Here is a 14,575-nt window from a genome sequence, read left to right as displayed (position 1 = left end):
GCAAGGTTATCATTTAAATTTGAAGGAGGGATTAAACAATTTTCAGAGAAACAGAAGCTGAGAGAATTTACCTCCTACAAACCACCTCTACGTGCATTTTGGAGGGATGCCTATAGATGTAAGTATTCATAAGGTTAAATAGATGGCACCCAAGGGACAAAGAGAACAGAATATAATTCATAACATACAAAGAATGGAGGAGGAAGAAAAAGAAAAAGGAGGAAAAAAACAAAACCCTTAGGTTGTATTTGTAAAAGCATATGAAGTGAGTTAAATTAGACTGTTAGATAGTAAAGGAATTACCCTTCAACCTTTGGTAACCACGAATCCAAAGCCTGCAATGGCAATAAGTACATACCTATTGATAATCACCCTAAAAGTAAATGGTCTGAATGCACCAATCAAAAGACATAGAGTCGCTGAATGGAAAAAAGAAAACAAGACCCATCTATATGCTGCATACAAGAGACTCACTTCAAACCTAAAGACATACGCAGACTGAAAGAGATGTAAAAAGATAGTTCATGCACAACACATTAGAACAGATGGACCTAATAGACATCTATAGAACTTTACATCCAAAAGCAACAGGATACACATTCTTCTCAAGTGCACATGGGACATTCTCTAGAACAGACCACATACTAGACCACAAAAAGAGCCTAAGTAAATTCCAAAAGATTGAAATCCTAACAACCAACTTTTCAGACCACAAAGGTATAAAACTAGAAATAAATTGTACAAAGAAAGCAAAAAGGCTCACAAACACATGGAGGCTTAACAACATGCTCCTAAATAATCAATGGATCAATGACCAAAACAATATAGAGATCCAACAATATATGGAAACAAATGACAACAACAACACAAAGCCCCAACTTCTGTGGGACGCAGTGAAAGCAATCTTAAGAGGAAAGTATACAGCAATTCAGGCATACTTAAAGAAAGAAGAACAATCCCAAGTGAATAGTCTAATGTCACAATTATCGAAATTGGAAAAAGAAGAACAAATGAGGCCTAAGGTAAGCAGATGGACAGACATAATAAAGATCAGAGAAGAAATAAATAAAATTGAGAAGAATAAAACAATAGAAAAAAATCAGTGAAACCAAGAGCTGGTTCTTCGAGAGAATAAACAAAATAGATAAGCCTCTAGCCAGACTTATTAAGAGAAAAAGAGAATCAACACACATCAACAGAATCAGAAATGAGAAAGGAAAAATCATGACAGACCCCACAGAAATACAAAGAATTATTAGAGAATACTATGAAAACCTATATGCTAACAACCTGGAAAACCCAGGAGAAATGAACAACTTCCTAGAAAAATACAACATTCCAAGACTGCCCCAAAAAGAAACAGAAAATCTAAACAGACCAATTACCAGCAACAAAATTGAAGCAGTAATCAAAAAACTACCCAAGAACAAAACCCCCGGGAGAGATGGATTTACCTTGGAATTTTATCAGACATACAGAGAAAACAATACCCATTCTCCTTAAAGTTTTCCAAAAAATAGAAGAGGAGGGAATACTCCCAAACTCATTCTATGAAGCCAACATCACCCTACTACCAAAACCGGGCAAAGACCCCACCAAAAAAGAAAACTACAGACCAATATCCCTGATGAACATAGATGCAAAAATACTCAACAAAATATTAGCAAACTGAATTCAAAAATACATCAAAAGGATCGTACACCATGACCAAGTGAGATTCATCCCAGAGATGTAAGGATGGTACAACATTAGAAAATCCATCAACATCATCCACCACATCAACAAAAAGGACCAAAACCACATGATCATCTCCATAGATGCTGAAAAAGCATTCAACAAAATTTAACATCCATTCGTGATAAAAACTCTCAAGAAAATGGGCATAGAGGGCAAGTACCTCAACATAATAAAGGCCATATGATAAACCCACAGCTAACGTCATACTGAACAGCGAGAGGCTGAAAGCTTTACCTCTGAGATCGGGAACAATGCCCACTCTCCCCACTGTTATTCAACATAGTTCTGGAGGTCCTAGCCACAGCAATTAGGCAAAACAAAGAAACACAAGGAATCCAGATTGGTAAAGAACAAGTCAAACTGTCACTATTTGCAGATGACATAATATTGTACATAAAAAAACCCTGAAGACTCCACTCCAAAACTACTAGAACTAACATCGGAATTCAGCAAAGTTGCAGGATACAAAATTAACACACAGAAATCTGTGGCTTTCCTATACACTAACAATGAACTGATAGAGCAATCAGGAAAATAATTCCATTCACAATAGCATCAAAAAGAATAAAATACCTAGAAATAAACCTAACCAAGGAAGTGAAAGACCTATGCCCTGAAAACTACAAGACACTCTTAAGGGAAATTAAAGAGGACACTAACAAATGGAAACTCACCCCATGCTCCTGGCTAGGAAGAATTAATATCGTCAAAATGGCTATCCTGCCCAAAGCAATATACAGATTCGATGCAATCCCTATCAAATTACCAACAGCATTCTTCAATGAACTGGAACAAATACTTCAAAAATTCATATGGAACCACAAAAGACCCCAAAGAGCCAAAGCAATCCTGAGAAGGAAGAATAAAGTGGGGGAGATCTCACTCCCCAACTTCAAGCTCTACTACAAAGCCACTGTAATCAAGACAGTTTGGTACTGGCACAAGAACAGAGCCACAGACCAGTGGAACAGAATAGAGACTCCAAACATTAACCCAAACATATATGGTCAATTAATATACGATAAAGGAGCCATGGACATACAATGGGGAAATGACAGCCTCTTCAACACTTGGTGCTGGCAAAACTGGACAGCTATATGTAAGAGAATGAAATTGGATCACTGTCTAACCCCATACACAAAAGTAAATTCGAAATGATCAAAGACCTGAATGTAAGTCATGAACCCATAAAACTCTTAGAAAAAAACATAGGCAAAAATCTCTTAGACATAAACATGAGTGTCTTCTTCATGAACATATCTCCCCGGGCAAGGGAAACAGAAGCAAAAATGAGCAGGTGGGATTATATCAAGCTGAAAAGCTTCTGTACAGCAAAGGACACCATCAATAGAACAAAAAGGTATCCTACAGTATGGGAGAATATATTCATGAATGACAGATCCGATAAAGGGTTGACATCCAAAATATATGAAGAGCTCACACACCTCAACAAACAAAAAGCAAATAATCCAATTAGAAAATGGGCAGATGAGCTGAATAGACAGTTCTCTAAAGAAGAAATTCAGATGGCCAACAGACACATAAAAAGATGCTCCACATCTCTTGTCATCAGAGAAATGCAAATTAGAACCACAATGAGATATCACCTCACACCAGTAAGGATCACCATCATTGAAAAGACAAACAACAACAAATGTTGGCAAGGTTGTGGAGAAAGGGGAACCCTCCTACACTGCTGGTGGGAATGTAAATTAGTTCAACCACTGTGGAAAGCAGTATGCAGGTTCCTCAGAATGCTCAAAATAGAAATACCATTTGACCCAGGAATTCCACTTCTAGGAATTTATCCTAAGAATGCAGCACTCCCGTTTGAAAAAGACAGATGCACCCCTATGTTTATCGCTGCACTATTTACAATAGCCAAGATATGGAAGCAACCTAAATGTCCATCAGTAGATGAATGGATAAAGAATATGTGGTACATAAACACAATGGAATATTACTCAGCCATAAGAAAAAACCAGATCCTACCATTTGCAACAACATGGATGGAGCTAGAGGGTATTATGCTCAGTGAAATAAGCCAGGCGGAGAAAGACAAGTACCAAATGATTTCACTCATCTGTGGAGTATAAGAACAAAGGAAAACTGAAGGAACAAAACAGCAGCAGAATCACAGAACCCAAGAATGGACTAACAGTTACCAAAGGGACTGGGGATGATGGGTGGGAAGGGAAGGATAAGGGGTAAAAAGCTGCATTAAAATTAGCACACATAATGAGGGAGTTGTGGGGATGGAGAACGCAGTATAGTACAGAAAAGACAAGTAGTGACTCTATAGCATCTTACTATATGGATGGATAGTGACTGTAATGGGGTATGTGGTGGAGACTTGATAATGGGAGGAATCTAGTAACCACAGTGTTGCTCACTTGATTTTATATCAATTGTACCTTAATTTAAAGATGAAGTCATATAGTATACAATTTCAAATCCCAAGAACTCACATTTAAGTGGACAAATAATATACTTTGTGATAAATGCTCAAATGGAAGTGTAAACTTAGTATTTGGGAGCATAAAGGAAGAAGTAAGTAACATTCTTCCTGGGAACATTAGGAAAGACTTAGAGGAGTTACATTTATTTATAGTAACTTTCATGCATTGAGCAGGTTCTCTCTGATGTACTATCCTAACTACCTAATATATTATCTCACTTATTCCTCACAGCACTTAAAAGTCCTACGGGGTTATTTTAAAGAAAACTCAAGTAGTGAAGGTTGTGTAGGGACATAGTACAGAGCTCAAGTTCAAACATACGCTTTGGACCACTACTTTCTCCTGACTCCATTTTAACTCAGTTTTGAAGAATCTTTTCAGGTTGAGAAGGAAGAGCCCAGCTACTCCAGGCTGGGGAAACAATATGTACAAAATAACTTATTGTGTGCTAGAATTTCTTTAATGTGTGTGTGCTTTTCACCTATCTCCATGTTTCCAAAAGATAACGTTCTAAAAGTATATATTCAAGTTGTAGACTAAAGTAAGGTTTTGAAACCGGGAATTATTTTTGTTTACCTATTTTATTGCTTCTCTGATGGTTTTCTTTATTCAAACCTGTTTCTAATATCGTTTTCCTTTCCCCTTAATAACAACATTTCTTACAGGGCAAATCTGCTAGACATAAATTCCCTCAGTTTTTGTCTGAAAAAGTACTTTCTTCCCTTTGAAGGATAGATAATTTCACTGGATATATAATTCTAGGTTGATGGGTTATTTTTACAACACTTTAAATATTTCACTCTACTCTCTTCTTGCATGCATATTTTCTGATATCAAATTTTAACAAAACGATAGAGGATTCTAGTTAAAAGATAAAAAGCTTGTTCTTCCCCTTTTCTACACAGCTAAAATGTCCACAGATATATATTCATATGCTTTCTAAAACTGTGTTTTATTCCCTAAAGAATAAAAATAATTGTTTTAGTGCTGAAATAAGTTAGGTAAAAGTTATTTAAAATTTTTCCTGTCATCTAATAAACGTGTGCATGAATCTTTGTTCCTGTGTCTCCAGTTCTTTTCAAGGCCTTAGTCTGTCTTCCTTTTCTCCTCAGTGACTTCCAGGTTCTAAATAATATAGAATAAGATAGACCAGACATGATCTCTTACTGATAAGTGAAAAATGGAGCCATCTCTTCAAAAAAAGCAGTAAGATTCTCACACAACCAAAATGAAAGTTAGGGTCACTTCCTGGCAGAAATCTTCTAGCAGCCCAACTAGCTGCTGTTAGTTTTACTTTACATTCCAGATTGTAAAAAACTAGATTCAACTGGGGGATGTGGTGATAAAAATACTCCCTAAGAGCTTTTCAAGAACTTTTATGCAAATTTTCCCCCTGAATATTGATCTGTCCATCACTTTATTTTTCTCAACCAAATTAAACTTCCCTAAATATAACAGCATATTTTATCTGAATCTTATTTTAGAAACTCAGCTAGGAGTCTAAGACCTTCTGCCCTTTCAGGACGGCTTCTTAACCAAATCGACATGTTTCTGCCACAAAAGTAAGTCCAATAGATATTCTTCATTTTCCTGAATTTTGGGGAAAAATTTCAAAGCCAACATCTTTCTTGCATTTCAGTTAAAATTCTCCCCCTCCCCACCCCCAATCTAAAGATGACTTCTTCAAAGACATCTGATCATTTAAAGCCATAATACCTGAAAAAACTTGTGAGTTAGCCTTAATAATAAAAATAAAAGTTCTTTCCCCCAGTGCTGTCACCTCAGCTTTCCTTGAACTCTCAAGTAGAGGCAAAAAGTTCTTAGAAAATTTAGGTAAATTGAGTTATATTAAAACTAAATCAGGTTTCTTTGGAGCAGAGAGGAAGAGATGGTTATGATCAAAGAGGGGAGGACTTGAGAAGGTAACAGAACAGCTGTTTTTAAAATAATTCTGAAGAACATTATGAACATTTAAAAGACCGAATGAACAAAACTTACTTGAAAGTGTTCCAGGTAATACACATGTTTTAAAAATCAGATGACTTCTTTCACCGCAGTCTTTCACTTCTCTGCCCCATGTTACTCTTTACATTAGATATCTTTTCTTTTTAAAATTTTTTGGAAATATACATGACTAGAGAAAAGTTCATAAAATAATTAAAATGTACAATTCCATAATGAATAATAAATATTCCCATGCAACCAGCACCCAGGTCAAGAAACAGAACGTTACCAGCTGCCCAAAAGTCCCCTTCGTGTCCTCTCTCAGTCACTATCTCCCTCCTTAAAAGTTACCACAATCCTGACTTTTAATGTAATAGTTTTGTTTTGCCTTTGAATATTACATAAATAAAATAATACAATATGCATTTTTGTGGTTATTGATTATTTTACTTTGAACATTTGGGTTATTATAGTTTGGGGCAATTATAAATGGAGCTGCTATAAATATGTATTATGGCGAACATAAGAATGTATTTCAGTTGGGTATATATACCTAAGAGTGGGATTGCTGGGTCATGGGGTTTGGATTATAGTCAGCTTTAGCACACAGTGTCACCAGTTTTCCAAAGTATGGTTGTATCAACTTACACTCTCACCAGCCATACTCTAGATCTTGTCAAGTCATAAATTTATGGGCATGTGATTGTGATGAGCATAAATCTGAATAAATGAAGGCCATTACTAATTGCTGTGATAAGTGCTTTAATTTATAGAAACTGGACTTCTTGAGTGGGCTTCTAAAGGTCTCTGAAAATATGTACTATATTTTTGCATGTGTGCATACATACATTTTGGGGAGAGAAGAAGCATAGCTTGCATCAGATTCTCAAAAAGATCATATTTCCATACTTCAGAAAATTGGTGGCAATAAATACTAAAACTAAACATAATCCAATCCTTGACACACACCTGAAAGTCAAGAATGACTGCTTTATGGGAGTCCAGCAATCAGGATGGAAAATTTCAGTTGCTATTAGCAAACACTGCCTTAGGTTTGTAGTGGTGTATTGACATAGACAGTCTGATAACCAGGTTTCCTGTGGTTAACAGAGAAGGACTAGCACCGTTGACTTCTTTTTTGTTTTGTTTTTAAGTAAGCTAAAATCCTTTATTAAAATAGCTTGATAGTGTTTTGAGAACTACATATTTGTATAAAAGCTTTATTGAGAATAATTCACATACTGGATATCTATTTTAAGTCAGTAATTCAATGGTTTTAGTATATTCACAACATTGTGCTATCACCACAATCAATTTTAGAACATTTTGTCATCCTGAGTAAAAAAACCCATACCCATTAGTAGACATTCCCCACATTCTCCAGACCTAAGCAAACAGTAACATACTTTCTGTCTCTATGGATTTGCCTTTTCTGGACATTTCCTATAAGTGGAATCATACACATGTCCTTTGTGACTGCTTTTTTCACGTGGCATAATGTTTTCAAGGTTCATCCATGTTGTAGTATGCATCAATGATTGATATTTTTATTGCCAAATAATAGTCCACTGATGGATATACCATGTTTTATTTATCCACCAGTTGATGGTCTTGGTAATTAATTTAAATGATGTCTGTAAAGAATATAATGTGCCCAAAACAAACTCTATATGTTCTCTCCTAAAACCTACTTCAGATGTCCCCATATTGGTAAATGGTGCCATCAGTCATTTCAGGCCAGAAATTTTGAAGTTATCCATGATTCTCACAACAGCAAATTCTGTTGTTTGTACCTTCAAAATAGATGCCATATCCAACCATTTTCAACCTTCTCTGTAGCTACTACCCCCTAGTCCAAACCACTGTCTTCTCTCCCCTGAACTGTTATAAAAGTCTAACTGGTTTCCTGCTTCTGCTTCTACTCTTGGCCTCCACAGAGCAGCTAGTGTTGGTTTAATGTTTAAATCAACTGTTAATCCCCTGCTCAACACCAAGTAGTGGCTGCGGATCACACAAAAAATAAAATCCCAAGTCTTTACCATGGCCCAAAAAGCCAAAAGTGGTCTAAGCCTATATCTCATCTAGCTTCATCGACCTTCTTGCTCTTTCTAATACACTAAAAACATGTCCCTGCTTTATGAGCTTCGCATTTGCTATTCCCTCTGCCTGGACTAGTGTTCCTCCAGAGAGCTGCTTAGCCCATTCCCCACCACATTCAGATCTCTGCTTAAATATCTCAGATCCTCCTTAATCACTTGATCTAAAGTATTACTTCCTCCCACCAAGTCACAAGTAGAATAATGACCGAACACATCTTATACCCCATTGTACTAGTTTTAGTGAAACCCCACTCTTTTTTGCTTTACTCTCATTTTAAGTTCCACCCTTCCTAATGTTCAGCAAGTTAGCCCTTTCAAAGGTAAATGTGTAATTTAATTATTCCCTGAACAATCATAGTTTTTATACACTACTTGTAAGCAGAGCTTGGAATTAGATATATCTTAGCTTGTATTAGAAAGTGTTTTCATCTTTTAGATATTTAAATTATTCATCTTTTAGATATTTAAACTAATCTCTTCAACACATTCATAATATATTTTCACCATAACTGACCAAACCTGATTCAACCAATAGTTTCCATTTTCTTTCCCCACACTACCTAGCTTAAATTTAACCTGCCTTCTTTTATACTGTTTCTGTATCAGGTTGAGCCATATATTCAACTGGTCACCAAGTATATTCAGTCTAACTTCTTAATGTGTCTCATTCTTCTGTGCCCTTCCATTCCAACTGCCACTGCCCCTTGTTAAGCCAAAACTGGAGTCATTAGACTTTGGAAAATTAGCAATGATTGATGGTTCTGGGCAAAAATATGAAGATTGTTTCATACACTCCTTTATATCCCATTTTATTATCCACTCACCTCCCTGAAACTGGTGAAATTTAAACAATGGGGAGAGGGTTGTATTTTTGTTTGTTTTAGCTTAAGCATTTTATTCAAATGTTACATTTTAAAAAGTGCACGTAAGTAGAAAATTAAGTGTTGTTCTCACAGACTGAAAACACCCATGTAACCAGCACCAAGATTAGGAAACGAACATTGCGAGACTTCAGAGACTTGCCTCGCCCTCCATTCTAGGCACTACATCTCCTGATTTCTAACAACATTGATCAGTTTTACATTAACAGGGTTTTCCAGATAAATGGAAAAGGCTTAGATGGGGGAATATTTGAGGAAAAGCACATCTTATGGGCCTGAAATGAAAGGAAAAGAAGTTGGGAAGGAGAGGTCTAGACAATTTAAAAATAAGAAAAAGGAAGAGAAGTGAGAAGTGAGGAGGAAAAGAGGAAGGGAGAGGGAATGAGGAGAGGAAGAGAAATTTTAAGTTTGAGGAGAGAGAATCATGCTACCTGGATGGCTGCCCAAGTGTAAGTCTGGGGAGAGGAAATCCCATAGCAAAATAACTCTAAAACCCTAATTCAGTCAAAGGGAGAAATAAAGTTGAAAATCCATTTATTGCTTACAAACGGCAGTCCAGTACCATCTCTCTCCTCTGCTCCTGAAGAAGCAAGCAAGCAAGCCCCTCCCCTTAAATTCACAGGTTCAGACACACCCTCGGTTGCCCATTGATGAGGAGATGAACTTCTCTCCACCCCTGAGGCTATGCTAATGCACTAAAGCCAAGCGAGATACTCTGGAAATGTTACAATTTTACTCACAGGCCACCCCTCCAGAAATCTCACCTTACAATCTACTCATTCCCTTTCTTCCACAATGGTCCCTGGGCAAGAAAACTGGAGCATTGTGACCAGACTAATGACATAACAATAGCAACAGCAATAAAATCATGACAGTTCTCAAGCTGGAGGATTCAGCGAGGTTCAAAGTCCCATGCAGATTAAGGCCATAGCTCCTCCATTCCATAGGCAGGCAATATCTGAGGGTTCAGAGCAGTCATCATCATGCGGCAGCTGCAGCCAGGGGGTGCATTCAGGCCACAAGGACTGTAGGAGAAAATAACCTTAAGGGCAATAAGATACATGTTTTAATGACACCAGCATAAGCAAATCCTGTCCATCAGGTAGGATGCATGCAAGAGATTGGTCTTGTGCTAAAACAGTGGCAGGAATGGGATCTCATCCTGGTCTAGTATACCAGACTTTCACCCTTCTCCCTATGGGAGTTACAGATGGGTCAATATATAGGGCTATGGGAGATACATGCACTGGCCATAAAGATAAAACAAGACTTCCCTGCAAGATGCTCTTACCTCCTGGACGTTTTGGGTACACTACTGTGACCTTTGGGGGCCATTCCACTGTTATTCCAGGAATACACAGGAGGCCAGCTTCCAGGCCTTTCCCCCAAGGTGCAAGAAGGGCCAGCCATCACTGGTCCATGTGTCAAAATGTTCAGGGCCAGGTCCATTCAACAGTGTTTCCAGGGCCTAATGCAGTAGGGGCTGGCTGCAGGATATTGCTCAACTGGCCATATCCTGGCTTCAATAACTCTTCTTTGGTTCAGTCATACAATTGTATAGGAAAGGCAGCAAGGTGTGTGTGCATATCCACAGGGCTCAAAGCTCCTTTACATGGCTTCGCATTCAAACACTGCAGCAACGTCCATAGGCAAGCTGACCAACCTCATAGACTATTGGTGTCTGACTTCAGACCAGATTTCAACAAGCCATTGTACCTCTCTATCATGCCTACCATGGTAGGATTATATGGTACATGAAATTTCCACTTTATTCCTAATTGCTACACCCATTCTTGTAATGCATGACCAGTAAAGTGGGTGCCTGGATCGCTCTCAATCACCTGCGGCTGGCCATAGGCTGCAAAAAGATGCTTCAGGCTCCTCTTGGTGGTTTGCTGATCTGCACGATGTACAGGAAAAGCAACCAATAGTGCAGAAGCTGTGTCCACACAAGTAATAGCATACTGATATCCTTCTGATATGGGCAGAGGCCCAATATAGTCTATTTGCCACCTGACAAGGGCCCTTACTATTGTCCCATGTTGCTATGGGACTTGGTGTAAGTCCCTCTGAGAGCACACAAGGCACTCCTTCCAGACTTTGCTGACTTCTTCAAAGGTCAATGGCAAGCCCCACTGATGAGTTATCATCCACATTGTCTTTTGCCCCACGTGCAACAAATTCTGGTGCATCCTTTGGGCCACATCAGAGGCAGGCTTTCCTTCTAGCCAGCACACCTGGGCCAATGTGTCTGCTTCATCATTCCCTGGGGATGCTAAAGGCAAATGGCCAGTCACATGATATACGGTAACAGTCTTAATCTGACCAGAGGCCCATAGGTCTTGCCACAACTCTTGCCCCCAAAGGGGCCAGTGATCAACCATCCAGTTGGCATGGTACCATGTCAGTAGTGACAGGGTCAAGCCCCAATAGACAGCCCAGTTGTCAGTGCAGACAACTATGGGGGAAGGCTCCTGGGTGATTACGGGCCATACTGCCCACAACTCAGCCCATTGACTGCTCTTCCCCTTTCCATCCTCCATTCATATTGTCTCAGTCTTAGGATGGAAAGCCACAGCCTCCACTTCGAGGACTGCCCATGACTGGAACCATCTGTGTACCAAGCATCTTCGGGTATAGGGACTTTTCCCTCCTGATAAGGAATCTCAGCTATCAAGAGCTGAAAAGCAAGTTCTTCCTGCTTTCCACTGGTATAGGTCACTGGCCCCAATAAGCCTTGGGGTTCTCCACTTAAGAGGCTAGTAGAGAGGGCACTGTGCTGCTGTAAATATGCACCCCATTTGGCCAGCGTAGGCATCTGTGCCATGCCACTCCATGGCCTTTGGGTCCAGTCTTGCACCCACCCTGCGATGAGACAGGTGGTTATTACCTTGGACGGAGCTGTTCCAGCAGCAGGCTCCATAGCCAGCAGGCATGGTACACAGCAGCCAGTTGCTTCTCTATATCAAGGTGTACTGGACCTCTGCTCCTTTCCATAGTTGTAACTAGAATCCAATAGGTTGGTGTGTCCATTCAAGCCGCTGCCAAAGATTCCATCCATAACCATCTTTGGTTACATGAACATCTAGTTCACAGGGCCTCGATGAGTCCACTACATTCAAGACCTATATGGCCTTGACTGCCCGCTTGGCAGCACTAAAAGCATCTGCACATGTCTCATTCCAGTCCCACCTGATGCCCTTTCATACCAACCAGTATAAGGCTTCAGAATTTGTGTGAAGTGCGGGATAAACACCCCCCAGTAGCCCAAAAGATCCAAAAACTCTTGTAATACTGCCACAGTGGTAGGGGTGGGGAAAGCCTGGACCTTGTCTATAACTGCTTCAGGAATAACTTTAATTCTACCAGACAACCCCCAAAAATTTCACAGACAAACCAGGTCTCTGAACCTTGGTTCTGTTCACAGCCCTTTCTTTTTCCTGTAGATGTTGCAGCAGTCTAGGAACTGCCCCTTCTAAATCTGAAAGAGAATCAGATGTGAGCATAATATCATCAATGTAGTGATACATCTGCACTGTTTGAGGTTTCTTCCATGTGGCCAAGTCCTGGACTACGAGTCCATGACAGATGGTGGGACTGTGGAGATATCCCTGTGGAAGGACAGTGAATGTCCACTGCTGGCCTTCCCATGTGAAGGCAAACTGTTCCTGGCTTTCCTGTGCTATGTCAATAGAGAAGAAAGCATTAGCAAGGTCTACTTTCACAGGGCCTTTTGCACCTCTCCTTTCAGTCATGGCACATACTTCCCTCAGTACCCTTATTGTTTCAACCTCCCCTAGATCTGCTAAAGTATGAGTAGCCTCACTTATGGGTTGCCCTCGGTTGGGGGCAAGAGTATTCACTAGGGACCCGAAGACAGGAATGAGAAAGCACCAGGTTTCTCATTCCTGTAGTGAATACCTCCTCATCAGGGCCCTGGGGGTACATATTAGAGATTATATTTTTCATACCCAATTCCCGCAGTACCTGTTGGAGCTCTGCATATGTTTTCCAACTACTGGGAAAATATGGTAAATCACCCTGATTAGGCCAAACTACCCTGATGGCAGCTGTCAGCCATTCCAGGAGTGTCTGATTCCCTGAGGGATGACAGGCATTTTGCAACCGCTGTTGGAGAGAAGGGTGAGTTGTCAGGGAAGCCATTCTACTCATTTCAGTACCTGACATAACAATGTTTTCCACTCCTATATCCCAGAAACATAAAAGCCATGTAGGCAGAGATTCTGATGGCCTCTGCCTATACCAGACACTCATGTCCACTGGCTAATCTTGGGTATAAGGGAGGAGCATGGAGTGCTCCACAACCTGGGGAGGGGGCTGCTCCTCCTCCGGAAGAACCTGCGGTTGTTTCATTTTTATTTTCTTAATTACAGCTGTGCAGGCCTTTAAAACAGGAGAAGATGGTACCTCCGCTGGTGGCCTGGGTAGCAGATCTGCCAGTGACCCCGCCTCCTTCTCTTCTCCCTCAGGCTTCTCCACCAACGGCTCCTCCTCCACCATTTCCAGGGCTAAAGGCACTACTCTTTTTGCCCCTCCCCCATGGCCTCCTGCAATGCACCTTTTCCTGCTGCCTCCCCTCTTGCTGCTAAGGAATCTTCTAGAAGCGTGACCTGCCTTTTCAATAACTGTCTCTCTTCTTTAACAGCATCCCATAGGTTATCAGCCAGCTCCTCCAAGTGATGCTGAAGTGTATCTCTTTCCTGCCTAAGTCCCTCTCTCTCCCTGATAAACCTCTCGATAATCTTCTCTTTCTCCTGTATAACATTTTCCACTATCTGGATGAAAAGAGACCCTACAATGCCAGCCGCTACACAGCCCCCTAAGGTCTCCAAGCAGTCTTCCAACTCACAGAGGGCTAATTCTGCAGCTTCTGGTGTTTCTACCCTTCCCTAGTTGGGAAGGCCCCACCCCTCTAGGAAGTACTTTACCCTAGACCAATTCCCCACTAGGCGTTCCCAAGTTGGAAGCCCCACAGCTGGGGGGATAATAACAGGTGAAGCGGCACCCTCTGCCGCTGCATCCACTGGGGTCTCCCCACCATCCACAGGAGCAGCCCTCCCAAAGGTCTCACCCATTAGGACAGATTTTGGGTTAAGAGGAACCCTGCTGATTTCTGCCAGGTGTAATCTAGGAAGAGGAAATCCTGGGGCAGAATACATCTGTTAGGCTGGAGGAAGGAAAAACAAGGACATGCAAACAGAGCAGAGAGATGCCATAGGGGGAGAACAGACCAGACCCCAAGGTCCATGCCTTATATGGAAAGGGGACAGCTCCTCATGAAATCCATCCTTCTGATGTGCCAACTAAGACCTGGATGTCAGCCTCCTCCCTCTTGGAAGGAAAAAAGGTTTCTAGTTGTCTATTATGTCACCTTTAGCCAATAATACCTCTCCATGCCCCCTAGGATAGCTTGCCCACTCCTCCCCCTCCTAAT

Source organism: Manis pentadactyla, chromosome 4 (genome assembly GCF_030020395.1).
Source record: "Manis pentadactyla isolate mManPen7 chromosome 4, mManPen7.hap1, whole genome shotgun sequence".
In the NCBI taxonomy this organism is placed as follows: Eukaryota; Metazoa; Chordata; class Mammalia; order Pholidota; family Manidae; genus Manis; species Manis pentadactyla.
This window is presented reverse-complemented; position numbering follows the sequence as displayed.